At 41.6% G+C, this 6,915-nt stretch overlaps 1 non-coding gene across 1 annotated transcript; it reads left to right on the top strand.

Annotated features, from left to right (window-relative positions):
- The first annotated feature begins 214 nt into the window (after positions 1–214).
- LOC111889227 (small nucleolar RNA R71) lies at positions 215–321 on the top strand. The gene has a single exon (XR_002849456.1). It is a non-coding gene; the product is annotated as a small nucleolar RNA R71 (small nucleolar RNA).
- The last annotated feature ends 6,594 nt before the right edge of the window (positions 322–6,915 follow it).

The raw sequence follows: 6,915 nt of genomic DNA, 5'->3' as shown, positions 1-6,915 counted from the left end.
CATCGCCACCATGCCATCATTGACCGAGTTCACTACCCCCCGACTTACTTCATTTCTTGGGTTGTGGTATTCTCTAGAATGTTTAGAGAATTCTTCAGTTAATTCCTTGATTACCGGGGGTGCCTTCTTTGTGAGCAGGCCTTGCGAGTCGAGCAATTGCCTTGTGGTAACATTGACTCCATCATAGAAGATGGAGACCTCTTGTTGGCTATTAAGGTCATGGTGTGGGCAATTTCTGAGAAAACCTTTGTACCTTTCCCACGCCTCATAAAGGGACTCTATGGGTTGTTGCTCAAAGTTGGCAATAGCTTTCTTCAACTTGGCTATTTTAGAAGGTGGGCAAAAGTGGTCTATGAATTCCTCTTTCATCTTAGCCCATGTGGTGATGGATCCGGGTGGAAGTGACTTGAGCCAATCCTTTGCAGCACCCTTGAATGTCACTGGAAGCATACGAAGTAGCTGGGTCTCGCGAGGCACATTCGTAACGTTAAAGTAATCAGCTACATCATTAACTTCATCTAAATGCTTATATGCATCTTTGTGATCTTTTCCATGGAAAGGGGTTTCCCTTAGTTAAGCGAGTATGTGGCCCTTCAATTCGAAAGTAGCAGTATGTAACACCCAAAGTTTTGAAGGCCAAGAAAGGAAAGAAAACCTTAATGTTAAGGGGCGACTCGGTGAGTCCAAGGAGGAACTCGGCGAGTCCGAGCGGGATCCGGGTCGAGGAGTAAGTGACCGACTTGGCGAGTCGGCCAAGGTGACTCGGCGAGTCTGGTCTGTGCGTGGAAAACCCTAAATTCGGGACTTGGAGCCTATATAAACGTCTTAATCTCCTTCCTAGGGTTCCTTGCTGCCTCTTAAGCCCTGGATATCAAACCCTAGCCGCCATATCCTCTATTTGAGCCATTTATTGCCTTCAAGAGTGCATTAAGCTTGGAGAAAGAAGAAGAATCTTGAGAGTGCAAGAAGGGGGCTGTAGATCCAGGATTGGGAAGACATTTCTGAGCTTTTGGAGGTATAAACTAGTTCCTGGACCCTTTTTGCATCTAGATTTATGTGTGGTTGTTGGGGCTCTTTAGCCATAATGATATTATTTTGAGTTAGGAGCCGGATCTGGAGTTGCTACTTCAGATCCAAGTGTGTTATGGACTGGAGAAGCATAAAGTATCAGCCCTTGAGTCGATTTTTAAGCCTATTGACCTTAAACCCTAGTTTATGGGGCTTTTTGCCTAAGATCTCCCTCTCTACACGTAAAGTTTACAACTTTACGTGGGGGATAGGCTTGGGAAGGGTAGATCTACAGTTTGGAGTCCATGCATGACTCGAAAGTCCTCTGCATGTATGTAGATCTGAATGGACTCGGCGAGTCCTTCGAGTGGACTCAGCGAGTAGCTTGAAGATGAGGAGGAACTCGACGAGTGGGATGAACAGCTCGTCGAGTCGGATGAAGATGGGCATGAACTCGACGAGTTGGATGAACAACTCGGCGAGTTGGATGAAGATTGCCTTGTGCTCGGCGAGTCTGCTCTTGGACTCGACGAGTCAGGTCGCGTAGCCCCAAACCCTTCGAGTTGAGATTCGAATCAGTGAGTCGGGTGGAGACTCAGCGAGTTGGTCAGGTCAGGACTTGGAAATCGTGGGACTCGGTGAGTCATGGACCGACTCGGTGAGTCATGTCACGAATGGAAGGACCCTGAGTATGTGAACTTGGCGAGTCAGTAAGTGGACTCGGCGAGTAGGGTTGACCTGGAAGGGTTGACTTTGACCAGGACTTTGACTTGACCAGAGTTGACTTGGTTGTCTGTCAGGGGTCAGTTTGACTCAGTGTTGTATTGATATTGGTAGCTCGGGGAGCTAGTGGAGCAGCAGTTCGGAGTCAGTGGTCAGGTAGCGGTCAAAGGGATTAGCAGCAGCAGTTTAGCAGTATCAGGTGAGTTTCCCTTTGTATGAATGGGTCTACGGCCACGATGCCGGCCCATGTAGTTATGAGTAGAAGACCTGGGGGTTAGCCCTAGGCACAGTATGCTAGTATGATACTCGGGACGAGGTCCAATGATAGAGGGCGGGTGCCCAAGGAATGGTTTATGTGATAGTTTATACCTGTTGTCTGTGTGATACTTGTATGTGCCTGGTAGGGAGGTGAGTGTGGGCGAGGTCCCGTATCTCACCAATAGCAGAGTGTGGATGGTGTTCCACATCTCAGTAGCAGCTGAGCAGGGGCGAGGCCCAAGTCAAGAAAGGAGTGAGTGTGGGCTGGGCCCGTATCTCACTACCAGTAGGAGCATGGACGGGGTTCCATGACTCATCAGTAGCAGGACAAGGGCGGGGCCCAGAGATAGGCGAGGCCTTAGAACAAGAGCCGTTGGTATATGTTTAGCTTATGTGATGTTATGTGATATGTGTATGTGCTATTATATGTTAGTGGGCGGGGCCCTGTGGCAGGCGAGGCCTAAGTGAAACAGATCTGTATCCGAGCGGGGCTCGAAGCCAGGCGGGGCCTGGGGCGGCAGGGCCGTTGTAGCGGGCGAGGCCCGAGGTAGGGGCGAGGCCCAGGATAGCGGGCGTGGCCCGGTATGTGCAATATGTGGTTATTCATGGTATGCGGTAGGGTGGGGAACTCACTAACCTTCGTGCTTACAGTTTTCAGTTTTGTTTTCAGGTACTTCCGGTAGCGGAGGGAAGAGCTCGGGGTGATCGCATGGCACACACCATAGTTTAGACAGCCTGAGAATGTTTACTCTGATAACGAATATGTATTTTTGGAAACTAATACGTCGGATTCGTGACCAAAAGTGGTGTCTTCTTCTCATTCGGATTCGTACTCGATGTCCTCTTTGATCGGGTCGTCGATGGCTAATGAGGTGCTGGATGCTCCTAGTTTGCTGCCTTTCTTGAAAACGGACTTTAAATTCTTCAACGGTGAGCTCTTCGAAGAAGTGGTTTCTCCAACAGCTTTTCCTGTGTTCTTCTTTAGTGCGGATTCCGGGTCTTCGAGTGGAGGGACCAAAGGTGTATTAGATCCTCGGGTCATGAAACAACCGCACACAAAAACAAAACGCGTAAAAAAAAACAAAAATAAAATTAGAATTAAAACTGTGAACAGCGATGGACTCGCCGAGTCAACACGAGTGCACTCGGCGAGTTCAAGGCAAAAAAAGAAAAACCTCTAATTAACTACCAATAATCAAAAACTATACTGATTACTAAATCACTTAAAAAAAATTAACTTTGTGTAAGATAAATCCCACACAAAGGATCGATAGAACTAGAAATTAGTGCTAATTTAGAACCGTTCCCCGGCAACGACGCCAAAAACTTGATGTGTGTAAAACTCAACTAGTTTTAAACCTACTTTTTAATTATAAAATGAACACACAAAGGCGGTGGACCTATCAATTGTGGTAAAGTTAAATAAGTAGGGTATCGAACACAGGGAACGGTAAATTAAAACTAAAGACTAATTTTATCTAAATTAAATAATAAATAGGGGTTTTCTCTAGTTTTACAAGACTAGAAACTTACTAATATTACTTAGGCTAAAAACTAGAAAAGCGAAGATTTAACTAAATTCAATAACGAAAGGAACTTCTGTTTAGTTCAACTCAATTGATCCTATGGTTGATATTATAGTAATAGTGCAATGGATTAATTCTTCTATTGGCTACCGATTCAAGTGATTAGCTTCGCGTTCGCTGCACTAATCCTTAGAGAACAAACTAACTCAAACAGTGATCAGTTGTCTAATTTAATTTAATTAACTAGATTATTTATTCGGGTTAATTTAGACTTGTAATGATTAACTAATTTGTTCCTTTAGTTAACCTCTTGTTGATGGTCATCACACAAGCTCACACATGAATTTACCTATTTTTCTTATTAATTCTAGTTTCATGTTCATTAATCCTAGACATATGATAAAGTGGTCACATAAACATATGAGGTTAACAACTAAAAGATGTTCATGCAGCTTAATTATCTTCCTATTAACAGAAAAATAGTTATCATTCACACATAAGGTTCTTTAACAAGCTAGAATCAACAAAATCACCAATATTAAATTAATCCTACCATAATTCAAACCATAGTATCAATATTGTATCCCCAAACATAAGTTTAAGAGTTTTAGCTCATGATTGAGGTAATTAACAGCAATAAAACGAATTCTAATTGTCTAACCATAATGAAAAAGAAAAGATTAAGTAGAATGATGAGAATTTGCCTCAAATCTCCTTCGGAATTGGATTCTAGGTTGTATCTTCGATCTCTAGGGTTCTTCTGACTCTCCAATTGCAACTCTTTTCTCTAAAAAGATTCCATAGATTCCATGTCGATCTGAGAAGTTATCTTTATAGATGCGAACTGACTTGTCGAGTCCATTGCCGACTTGCCGAGTCCATCCGTTAATTCCCGTACACGATAAGTCACGGAGTCTTTATCTTCTCGAATCTTCGATCAGACTCGCCGAGTAGTTGACCCTACTCGCCGAGTAGGTGTTGTTTTTGGTGTTTTTCTTCTTTGATCAATTCCCGAGCTCCCAACCGCTTCTCCTGCTTCCTTTTTCTCCCGAGCTTCACTTTTGGACTGAAAACACAATTCAAACACTTTTAAGTATCTTTTGTCCATGATATGCAATAAATTAGCTAACAAATGATAAAAATCTATACTTAAAATAAGGCTAAATATGCAAATATCATAAAGTTTCCAACTTTACGTGTAGATAAACACCAATGAAGGTTTTAAGGTTCAAAACACACTAAAAGAGTAGATCTAGGGTTTTCATGCAATATGGATCCATAAAAGCAGTAGATCTGGGCTCTTGAAGCTCAAACCTAGCTAGATTCAAAGGCCATTCCACTCAATATGATCTCTATATTACAATCAAGCTAGGAAATGGATAAAGATGGCTTAAATGGGGTTTCTAATAGAAAATCATCATGGCAACAGAAAAGATCCGAAATATACCTCAATGAACTCTGGATTGAGTTCTAGATCCTTGCTTTTCTCCTTCTCCTTGGTCCTTCCTTCCTTCTCTTCTTCAAACTTCAAGGAAAAGCACACAAACACTCAAATCACAAAGGGGAGGGTTAGGGTTTGGTAAAGGATGTCCTGAGGGTGAAGGGGACGAGCTTGGGGCGCATAAGGGGGGTTTAAATAGGGTGCAAACCCTTGAAATTAGGGTTTCTTCCAGACTGGCGGACTCGCCGAGTCCAGAATGTGGACTCGTCGAGTCGTCAACTTAAACGTGCTCAATATCCCGTCTCTACTCAGCGAGTCGGGCCTACAACTCGCCGAGTCCTAGCTAAAAATGTAAAAATACTTAGATTAAAATACATACCAGGAACCAGGTGCTACATTTTAACTTATAACAATTTTATGAAACCTGATTTTTAAGTGTGTAAGCATGAAGTTTTCGACACCAAATGCACAAATCATTCCATAAACAAGTTGGTGCATACAAATATCCAGTGGGTAAACAAAACTCGACTTGTATTCCCCCCCTCCCCCCCCGAAAAACATGGGGTATGAAGCTCACCTTGATGATTTCATGAGTTGTAGGAAGGAAAAGAGGAGAAATGTCGAGCCTAGCCTTGCACGAGTTTGAAGAGATTATCGATAATTGCTAGTATTCTAAGGAACTTCACACGAAAATATGTGTGTAAACATTATGATCTTAACTTTAAAATATATAAAGTCACTTGAGTTTTACAAGAAACTTACCAAAATTTCCTAGGACCGACTTTGAGGTGATGATGCTCGAAATGGCTTTGTTCTTAGAGAGGTAATGGGAGTAATGAGCAAGAGGATTCAAGTGCCAAGAGTGGGGTGCCCACTCTACGGCCGAAACCTCTTTAAATAAGAGGGAAAATGACTTGGTTAATGCTTGATAGGTTATTAAGGGTCATGCATGGAGAGATGAAGTGTAAGAGCTTGCCATGCATGGTTATTTGATAGACAATAAGAGGTAAAGTGGTGAGATGTCAAGGCTTGGTAAATTCTTTCCTTCCTTCTCTCTCTCTCTCTCTCTCTCTCTCTCTCTTGGTCTTATGCAAAAATCGAACCATTTAGCTCAAAGGGTGGGGTTCTCGGCTCTAAGGTGGCCGAAAACACCTAAAACCCACTCAAGGTTTCCGGTTTTAAGGTGGCCGAAAACACCTTATATCCTTAAAGGGTTTTCGGTTTTGGAGTGTGTACGGCTTTTGGGCTTAATTTGGCCCAATAAAGGGTTTTCGGTCCAATAAGGCCCAAAGGAAAAAAAAGGTTTTTGGCCTAGGGTATTTGGGCCGAGAACTCTAAGCAAAAGCCCAAAAATTTGTTTTTGTTTAGCTATTGGATCAATTTGGGCTTACATGAGGTTATTACTACTTGATTCTTAGTGCATGCATGTATATATAACATTGTCATTTTTGAATTTCAATAGTTTAATGTAATAAGGTTACATAGATGAATTGTTTGTATATGAGTCATAATCTCAACCATAAATTTGCCAGTTGTGACATTTTTTTTTCTTGCTTCCAATGTGGGACAAGTCCCACAAAGTAAATTAGTAAACAAAGTTCCAACAGATCAATCATCGGTTCTTTGCTTAGACAACATTTGGTTTCGGTTCCAACCGGATATAACAAGTTTATAATCGAGTTCATACTATTATTATTTTACAAAACCTAAATAGTGAAAAGTTAGTATCATTTTTGTAATTTTCTTAGTAAGTAACAACATTCAATATTATACCAAATCACAATAACCATTAATATGATGTACTCATTTTTTTTTAAAAATTAACAATTTTCTTATCATTATATATCCTGATTTTATTTCATTGAGTTTTAAGTTGGGACATGAAAAGTAAGTAATTCAAATATAAAAATTACCAAGTCAATTTTAGTCAAAAAGGGTAGTTTGGGTATTACGTACATG

Source organism: Lactuca sativa, chromosome 8 (genome assembly GCF_002870075.4).
Source record: "Lactuca sativa cultivar Salinas chromosome 8, Lsat_Salinas_v11, whole genome shotgun sequence".
In the NCBI taxonomy this organism is placed as follows: domain Eukaryota; kingdom Viridiplantae; phylum Streptophyta; class Magnoliopsida; order Asterales; family Asteraceae; genus Lactuca; species Lactuca sativa.
This window is presented reverse-complemented; position numbering and strand designations above follow the sequence as displayed.